Source organism: Mastomys coucha, unplaced genomic scaffold (assembly GCF_008632895.1).
Source record: "Mastomys coucha isolate ucsf_1 unplaced genomic scaffold, UCSF_Mcou_1 pScaffold14, whole genome shotgun sequence".
NCBI lineage: Eukaryota > Metazoa > Chordata > Mammalia > Rodentia > Muridae > Mastomys > Mastomys coucha.
The window spans coordinates 47,017,588-47,026,396 of NW_022196896.1; the positions used below are offsets into that span (position 1 = coordinate 47,017,588).

An 8,809-nucleotide genomic window follows, 5' to 3' on the forward strand; every position below is an offset into this window, starting at 1 on the left:
AGAACAACAACAACAACAACAACAACAACAACAACAACAACAACAAAAGGAGGAAGAAGAGGAAGAAAAGGAGTGAATCCCATTAGTCCTACTTGTATATGTATGGTCTTATGACAAACATATTTATATGTTTTAAAATCCTGTGTCATAGAATTTATGATCTCCTTCCTAGAGAATCATATTGGCAAATAGAGATCCTCTAGTTGTTCTCCTCTTTTTATGCCTTTTCTTCCTTTTACATTTAATTGTTCTAAGCATCAATATCTATAATGAAATGAAGTCAAGAAAGTGGAAACATTGCCTCATTGCTGAACTTATTAGTGATGCTTAGCTTCATCTTGAGTGCCAATTTCAAAGGAAGATGATAATGTTACTTATTGTGTACATAAATCTAACATGACTAATAAATTCCATTTTCTGAAGATGAAAACAATACAATATATAAAATACAATTATACATATCAGAGTGGATTAAGTGTATATACATGAAGGTATTGAGTACAATAAAGACTGAGAATATAATAACACACCAAATTAAAAAAGCCAAGTAAAAATTTATTACCTATCCTATTCCCTTCAAAGAAACAGATCGCAGTATGTGTGTTATGATCACTTCCAAATGTCACAATAAACTGTAGTACGTATCAGACACATACATTTGAATTTATAACATGGCAAAATTATACTCAAGATTTAGCAGCAAAAAGTTAAGAATAAGGGGTTGCAAGATTAGGTATGTTGACAAGCAGTCTCTTAAGCAAGGAACATTTTACAATTCAAAGGTCTTGGCCCCACCAATCTGTCATCTAAATACCTAGTATATTCTTTAGCACCCCACAAAGCAAAGAACTCCAATCATCCTATGGATTTCACTTAATTTTCTAACAGCCATTGGTCTTAATGGTTGATGATATGGCTTAGTATTCTCCAAAGCTCTTACCTATATGATGTTTCCCATTCCATGTTACTGTGACTGAAAGGTTCAGTGCATTCGTCTGAAGCTGATGCAATCTGGAGGACAGACATAAACTTTGTACCCATGAATTGGCAGTTCAGTGGAGCAGTATGATCCAATAATTAATCTAAATATTGCAGTGATTTTTTTGATATTAAATCAAATATCAAATTCAAGGACTTCAGTTTCTTTCTGAATCTTGACCTTCTCAACCCAATTTGCAGCTTTGTATAACATACATATAAAGCATCCATTTACATAACAAGAAAAAATTTGATGATTGACTTGTAATGTCTGACTAGAAGCTAGCTTAGTAACTAAACTTGAAACACAAGTCTTGTTTTGCTTCTTGCCCTTATTACCATAGATGATGCATTAATATGGAATTATAAACTACTTCCTTCCCACCTTTCTTTTCTTGGTCATAGTGGTTTTTTGTTTGTTTGGTTTTGGTTTTTTGTTTTTGTTGTTGTCATTTTGATTTTTTGTTTTTCAGCAAAAAAGGCCCTAATTAAAACATATTGGTACCATTATTTGGGAGTGTTCCTTTGAAAGTGCAGACTGTGTTTTAGGGAGGATTGTGGATAGATTTTGTAATATTAGACTAGAAAAACATTGCATATTGAAAGATCAGTATTGTTTTTATGTTGGGATTTGAAATTTCCCAAGATTGAATCAAAGATTGTGACATTTCAGAAAGAAGAATAAAAACTCTGTAGAGCTATTTGTTAATTTGTTTAAAGATTCTGTATTTCCAGTTATTTGTTGTAGAAAAAAGAACTGTCATTAACAAGATACAAAAACTGTTAAATGGATTCCTTTATTCTTCTGGAGTACTGCAGAACCTGATAAATTAGCTGTAAGAAGTGACTATCATCACTAAGGTGAAATCTTCTGTGAAGAGTTTTGTGTGTGTTAGCACTCCTATATATTGTTATAGATTTGTCCAAGACTCAAGTCATTAGTTAACCATTCCCAAAATTTCTGTGTCACTTTTGTCCCAGCACATTTTTAGACACAAGAATTTGTAGTTTAGCAGTATAACATAAACAGAGATACTATCTTCTAGACAAAGCATAGACCAATAATTTCTATCTCATTAGTAATCTTATTTTTTATTTAAATGTAATAAACTTACTTAGAAAAAAATCACATCAGCACACAACTTATCTTATTTTTTAAAATACTTCATTATATTCTTTTCACTAATACATTAACTTTCAAAGAAACCAATTTTATTATCATTGTGTATTTTAGTTTAAGTAGAAAATAAAAGTTTAATAAGTAGTACAAATGAATAATGATATACAAGGAGATATATTGCAGTATATATCATATTTATTAATATCATTAAAAAGTTAGTAATAAAAATGAAATTGTAGAGGATGGAAAGATGGTTGATGGGTAAAATGCCTGTCATGAAATCATGGATTTGAGATTGACAATCAAGCGAACATGCAAAAACAAACCAACAAAAAAAATGCAGGCATGCTGCCAAACATATTATCTTAGTTTTGGAAGCCTGAGAAACAAAAAGCCAATAACCTGTAGGCCAACCATTCAAGCAATCAATAAATTCTGCTTTCAATGGCAGACCTTATCTCAAAAAACAAGATAGAGAGTACACACTGACCTCACAGAAGATGAGAAAATCATCTCAGTAAAATGAGTAGATTAGCCTACTCTTACTGAACTGGAACATTGTGAACCAGAGTTTTATTCAGGTAAAAGGAGAGATATTTGTACAATCTAGAAAGTATGGGTTACAATTTAGACTGAGAAGTATCGCTACAATTTAATCTTACTGATTAACTTGTTCTGCTCCATATTTTGTAGTTAAAAAAAAAACAATTGTTAGCATGTTTACAATTGTTTTAAATTTTATTTTCACATTTACTTTTCTGTCATTAAATAACATGTGAATGTCTATGTTAAGAATTTAAAACTTTGTTTAAACTGTAATTTAAATTTCAAAATTAAATTTATATTTCACTGTCTTTCTCTGTATCATAAGGCTTAGTAGAACATATTTGTCCTTATAAATTATAAAACCCAAGCAAGATAAAAATATATGTACATTATTTTGAATCACAAAGAATTGAGCATAAGATATAGACAGTAACAAATTCAAACAGTGATGGCCATCATTATAAGCTCCATGGGAAGCAGCAAGAATATTTATCATGTCTACTTTGAGGGTATTCTGTAACATGAGTGTTAAGGGAATTCATACTCTGAGAAAAGCTCCAATACTTTCAAAGATAACTTCAAAAGCTTTATGAGGTTTACAAAGTGAATATTTAGGGGAAAACACCCTGCAAGCCCCCTAGGAAAAATTGGTAGAGGGTTCCCAAACATTTTGAAATGTAAGAGTGAAGGACGTTCTATTTATAAGTACATATCTTCAAGACAAGTAGGTTACCAACACCTTATTTAAGTTTTTAAAAGAACTCAACTAACATGACTGAATCTTAATTGTCTTCTAGGTTATAATTTTGTTCTTCACACAGAAAAGCGTACATGTGTTTGTGAATATAGGCATACAAAAGACTGGGTTCATCAACATTTATTTATAGATGAAAAAGGGTTTCAAGTACATGGTTGCTCTCTAATAAGGCAGTGGTAGTAGTCAGTTTATGAAGAAAGGTACATCATTCTCTTCAGTGGCATATCCATTGTTGATTTGCCTTCTTTTCCCAGGCATATCTTCATGCACATGACTTTGTGTGTAACCCTCATTAACCAAAATTGTCACAAGTAACAACATCAAAAAAGTCAAGAATCAGGGATGTATTTATAGGGAAAAACAGATTATAGTTCATTTCATGGGGGAATGGATAGAATAAGAGAGTCTGAAATGAAAGTTTTTTTTTTAAAAATGAACCACGTGGTTATATGAAATCATCAAAAATCAAGTATCAGAAAAAAAAAACATGATAGTTACTACTGCATAACCACAAAGGTTCATAGTCTGAATGAAGCATAACACTTTGTCATTCCAATCTGATGAGACCACACTAAAAATTAAGGGGCCACTGATGATTTTACTGCGAATTTTGACAAGTGTGACATATGAATATAAGACAGAGGTCTTAATTCTGTTTTCAGCAACCTCATTGGGGGTGGAATGACCATTTTACAGGGGTCGAATATCAGATACCATGAATATCAGATGTTTACATTACAATTTATAGCATTAACAGGTTTACAGTTACAAACTAGCAATTAGAAGTGTGTTATATTTGGGGGTCACTAAAACAAGAGTTTTGATTAGGAATCATTAGGAAGGTTGAGAAGAATTAATTTAAGGAAGGACTGGGTAAGGTACTCATTTTGAAGTGATACTAATACCTAGCTTCCTGTTATATCCACAGCTTGTTTAGAATACTTTTTATTTCTTCCTCAAAATGGAGAGACTAGTTTTCTTATTTTACTGAAGTTATTTACCCTCCCCATTTTTCTTGTGTATGTGTGGTTAAGTGAAAAGTACCTAGACTTCACAAAGAGTATAATGGGGCCCAGTAATTAATACACGAGGAGGCTCCTAGTTTATTGGCAAAAATAAACAAAAAAGCAAAAAACAAAACAACAAACAAGCAAACAAAACACTCAGTACACATTAATTTCAAGCAATTTTGAATGAGATTGTCAAACTTTGTTTTACGAGCCTAAATCTAGTCTCTAGAATTGTTCATGCTAGTGAAAATACAGACATACTTATATTTATTATCATTTAGTTTTCGGGTAATCACATTAACATTTAATTCACACAAAAACTCAAAAATATTGGGTACATCATCTTTAAATTGATTTTTTACATTTTTGTAGACAATCTTTTCCATGAACCCCTTGACATTCATCCTGCGGTCTGAACCTGAGGTAGAGAAAATTTCTTCCATCAAGGTTTATAGTAAGAAACACAAAACTTATAAAATTGTATTTTTATGAGATGCAATGAAATAAGAAGTGGCTATGAGACTATGACTAATGCTAGACTTTCTTAAGTACCCACAGTCACCCAAAATTAGAGAGTGGTTAACTCATTACAAGACAAGACTTTTTACTGAATACTCTAAAGTAAAGATTTTGCAAATTAAGAGCAAAATATCCAAAGCTTTGCAATACCCAACTTTCAGATATTAACACAAAAACAACTTTTTTAGTCTATTTGGGAAGACTAAACTTATCTAGTGTAGTGATTGTTTCACAATGTGTTCAAATTAGTGATAGTGATGTAACTGATAACCAAGAACAACTGGTTCAAATTTATATATTATCTTGCAGATGTGCATGTTGGGATCGAGTTCAGGGATAGAACCATGCTTGTAAATTGGTAGAACTGGATCTAAAGTTGAATTTCTAACATTTGGTAGCTTATGAGTAAGAGAATATTTAAGAACTTTAAAAAAACATAGAGTCTCAACCACCAACCAAGGACTGCACATGGATGGGTCTGATTGTTCTGGCAGCATATGTATAGTAGAGGATTGCAAATTCGATCATCAATAGGAGGAGAGGACTTTGGCCCTGTGAAGGTTCTGTGCCCCAGTGTAGGGGAATGCCAGGGCCAAGAAGTGGGAGAGGGTAGAGTGGCAGGCATGGGGAGGGGAGAGGCAACAGGGGTTTGTTTTTGTTGTTTTTGTTTCTTTGTTTCTTGGAGGGGAAACTGGGAAAAAAGAAATTTACATGTAAATAAAGAAAATATCTAATAAAAAACATAGTAGTATTATATATTTTCTCTAATATTTGAGGTTGAGTTATTTGGTTAACCACGTACAAAGATTGATTTTGTTGCAGTTTTATAGGTTTGTGTTCTTAGATATATTATGGTAACTGTTTCATATCTGTTTATATTTATATATTTCATATTTTATATTCCCTATATAGGGACTATTAGAGTATGTTTGATCTAATGCACTTACAAATTACTTGTTGAAAGAAAGTGCATTCTAGATATCTGTAAAAGTCATTGCAATTCATCTAAGCCATTTTGGCTGCTCATCCTCACAATCAGCTTTATTTAAAATCAAATTCTTTGTCCACTGATAGATTTTACAGCCCCTGTCTCATATTTTACTGTGGAACAATCCAACAGAAGACATATATCATATCTCAACTCTTCATGCTTTGTAACCTGAATGATCTCAATCCCCTTCGTATCTAATTTGAGATCAGGTAAGAACAGTATATTTTAGTGCACATCCATTTTCAAGTATCTTGTTGTCAGTTGTCACTGATGGCTCTTATACCTGCCAGTGGTGGAGAGTGTAAACTTACTCCCTTATCACCATAGCCCTGTTAAATGCTCCAAGATTCCCTAAGAATGTAATCACCTATAAGATCCTTTTTATTTTACTACTAAAATAGTGTGAAATTGCACAAAGTTGGTGAGTAGTTCTGAGATGATTATCTATTTTTAAGTTGCCAGGCCTTCAGAGAGCATTAATGGTAGCAGCAGACTTATGAGAAACAACATCATAAGGAAAGATGTCTTGGCTGAAATGAACCAAAGATGTCTTAGTTGAAGCAATCAGTACTTGTGACACAAAGGGTAAGCAAAATATTAAGTTAGGCTTGCTCAAGAAACAATGTGTGACAATTTTTTTAACAGTCTAACAACTGAAGAGTTACTATGTAGGGCCAATGTAGTCTCATTGTGCCAACCTTTCCTCTGATAAAGATGATATGTAAACTATAGGACTTTTCTGAAGTGTCAGTTATGTATATAAAATGTGAGGATTCCTAGTTTTTTCTGCATATGTCTATTACTTTGTCTTCAAAAGGGAAATTTGCAAGGAAAAATATTATAAATATTTGACCACAGCTTTTCAATGTTATACCATTATTATTATTATTATTTGGCTATTCTCTTTTTATAACTTTCATTTATATTGGACGTGAATAAGGGCATCATCATTGTGAGATTTTTTTAACATGGAAGGATACAAACACCTCAGAAAGTATTTGAAGAGGAACAATTGTAAGTAATCACGTTTTTCTAATACCTGAATTAAATTTTACTTTGTCCTTCAAGAAAAATATAAATACAATTGATAAATTATATATATCTTATTTAAGTTCACTCAGTTCATACAATGAAAAATGGGTGGTTTCTTATCATGATTAAGATTTAAACACTTGTTGCACATATTGTGCACTTTCAGGTGTTGCCAAATTCTACATTTTTTCAGATGCTCCTAAAGGCCAGTTAATATGGATGATTTAGCATTCCTTCTGGAACTCATAGAAACAAATTTCCTTGTAAAGTGAAGGTGGAGTGTACCTTTTTTGTATACTGTATGTAAATTCTGCAATTTTAAATTGATTTTTTAAGTATAAAATTTGCTTTAATTTTTTTATCCAGCTAAAAATCAATTTAGTCATTACCAACAAACATCTAGTACATCTTACATTTCTGATACCATTTACTACTTATCTCTCTTCAATATCTTCCCTATAAACAATAATGCTCTCTTTCCAATAACTGCCTGTTTTTCATTCACATTTATGGATAAAATTTAAGGTAAAACCTCTCATAGATATGTGTAGGTCATTTTCATTCTCTTACTTCATGGAAACAAATTATGACAAATGACTTATAAAACATTCTGAGAATGAATTTAGCAATGGGGAAAGTTTTGTAGTTCTCTTAAGATATAGTCAGTTCAAATCACTGATGGTTCTAACCTTAAGGACAAATATTATTCTAGTTGGCTTGTTAAAAAAGAAAAATGCAGCTGTATAAACAATGCAGATAATGACGATAGCTCTTAATACACAGTTCCCTAGTTATTAATTTGATTGTGTTTAGCATGGTTAGAAACACCACAATATCACCCAACACCATTATTTTGAGTGAATTTGGTTAATACAAATGAATAAAAGTAATAACTCTATATGGTGATCTACAATATGTCATGTTCTATGAATCCTAAAGATATTGTAAGGTTTGAAATAGATGTAGACATTTGGAATGTATTTCAATTTCAGAAAATTAGTCAAGTACACTGTTTCTCCATTTACAAGTCCAAATTTTAGTTTTTTTTCAAATAAATCATAAGGTAATCATTTGAGGTCACAGTTCTGATAATTGTAATCTGTTTGAAATCTACAAAATATTTTTTCTGACCATTAGTACATGATCTACTCATCAACATTATCTTTTCCTTTAACAATATAGTACAGCTCTTTGATTAAAACTATTTAATGTGATGAATACCTACAATTGTAAGAATAACTTCATAAAGACACATCTAGTAGGGTTTTTAAGCACACCTGCATGCGTCTATTTTGGATTTGTGGAGAATAGTTTGCTTCTGGAGTATAAGAGAGGAAGAAATTCCCACTTGCCTGTGCATACGGAAGGACTAAGATAGGTGGACCCCACTTAGTTTGTCTAAAACATCAGAGTTTGTTCTTTACCAACAAATTCCCAAGACAAGTTGGATTTATAATCCCCAATGTCAAGAGGTCTCAATTTGTACCATGGTTGGTATCTCAGTTAGGGTTTTACTGCTGCAGTGAAACTCCATGATCCACATAAGTTGGAAAGGAAAGGGATTATTTGGGTTAGACTTCCTTCCATAGTACAGAGTCAACATTAGTCAGGACAGGATCTCTAACAGGGCTGGATCTTATAGACAAGCACTAAAATAGAAGCATGAAGGGATGATGTTTAGTGATGTGCTTACCCTGGCATGTGCAATTTGATTTCTTGTAGCACCAGCATAAACTACCCATGAACAGAACACCTCACAAGGTGTTGGGCACATTCCTATTAATTACTAATCAAGCAGCATGTGTATGGTAGAGGATTGCAAAATCGATCATCAATAGGAGGAGAGGACCTCGGCC

At 32.3% G+C, this 8,809-nt stretch overlaps 1 long non-coding RNA gene across 4 annotated transcripts in view; it reads left to right on the forward strand.

The window, feature by feature from the left end:
- LOC116088216 overlaps positions 1–8,809 on the forward strand; it is a 103,421-nt gene that overhangs the window by 41,285 nt on the left and 53,327 nt on the right. For 3 of the 4 annotated variants that reach the window (XR_004117823.1, XR_004117824.1, XR_004117826.1), the window contains exons 2-4: positions 4,784–4,865; positions 6,005–6,130; positions 6,377–6,506. This is a non-coding gene — a long non-coding RNA (uncharacterized LOC116088216). The remainder of the gene's footprint in view (positions 1–4,783; positions 4,866–6,004; positions 6,131–6,376; positions 6,507–8,809) is intronic. The other variant, XR_004117825.1, reaches the window with a different exon arrangement.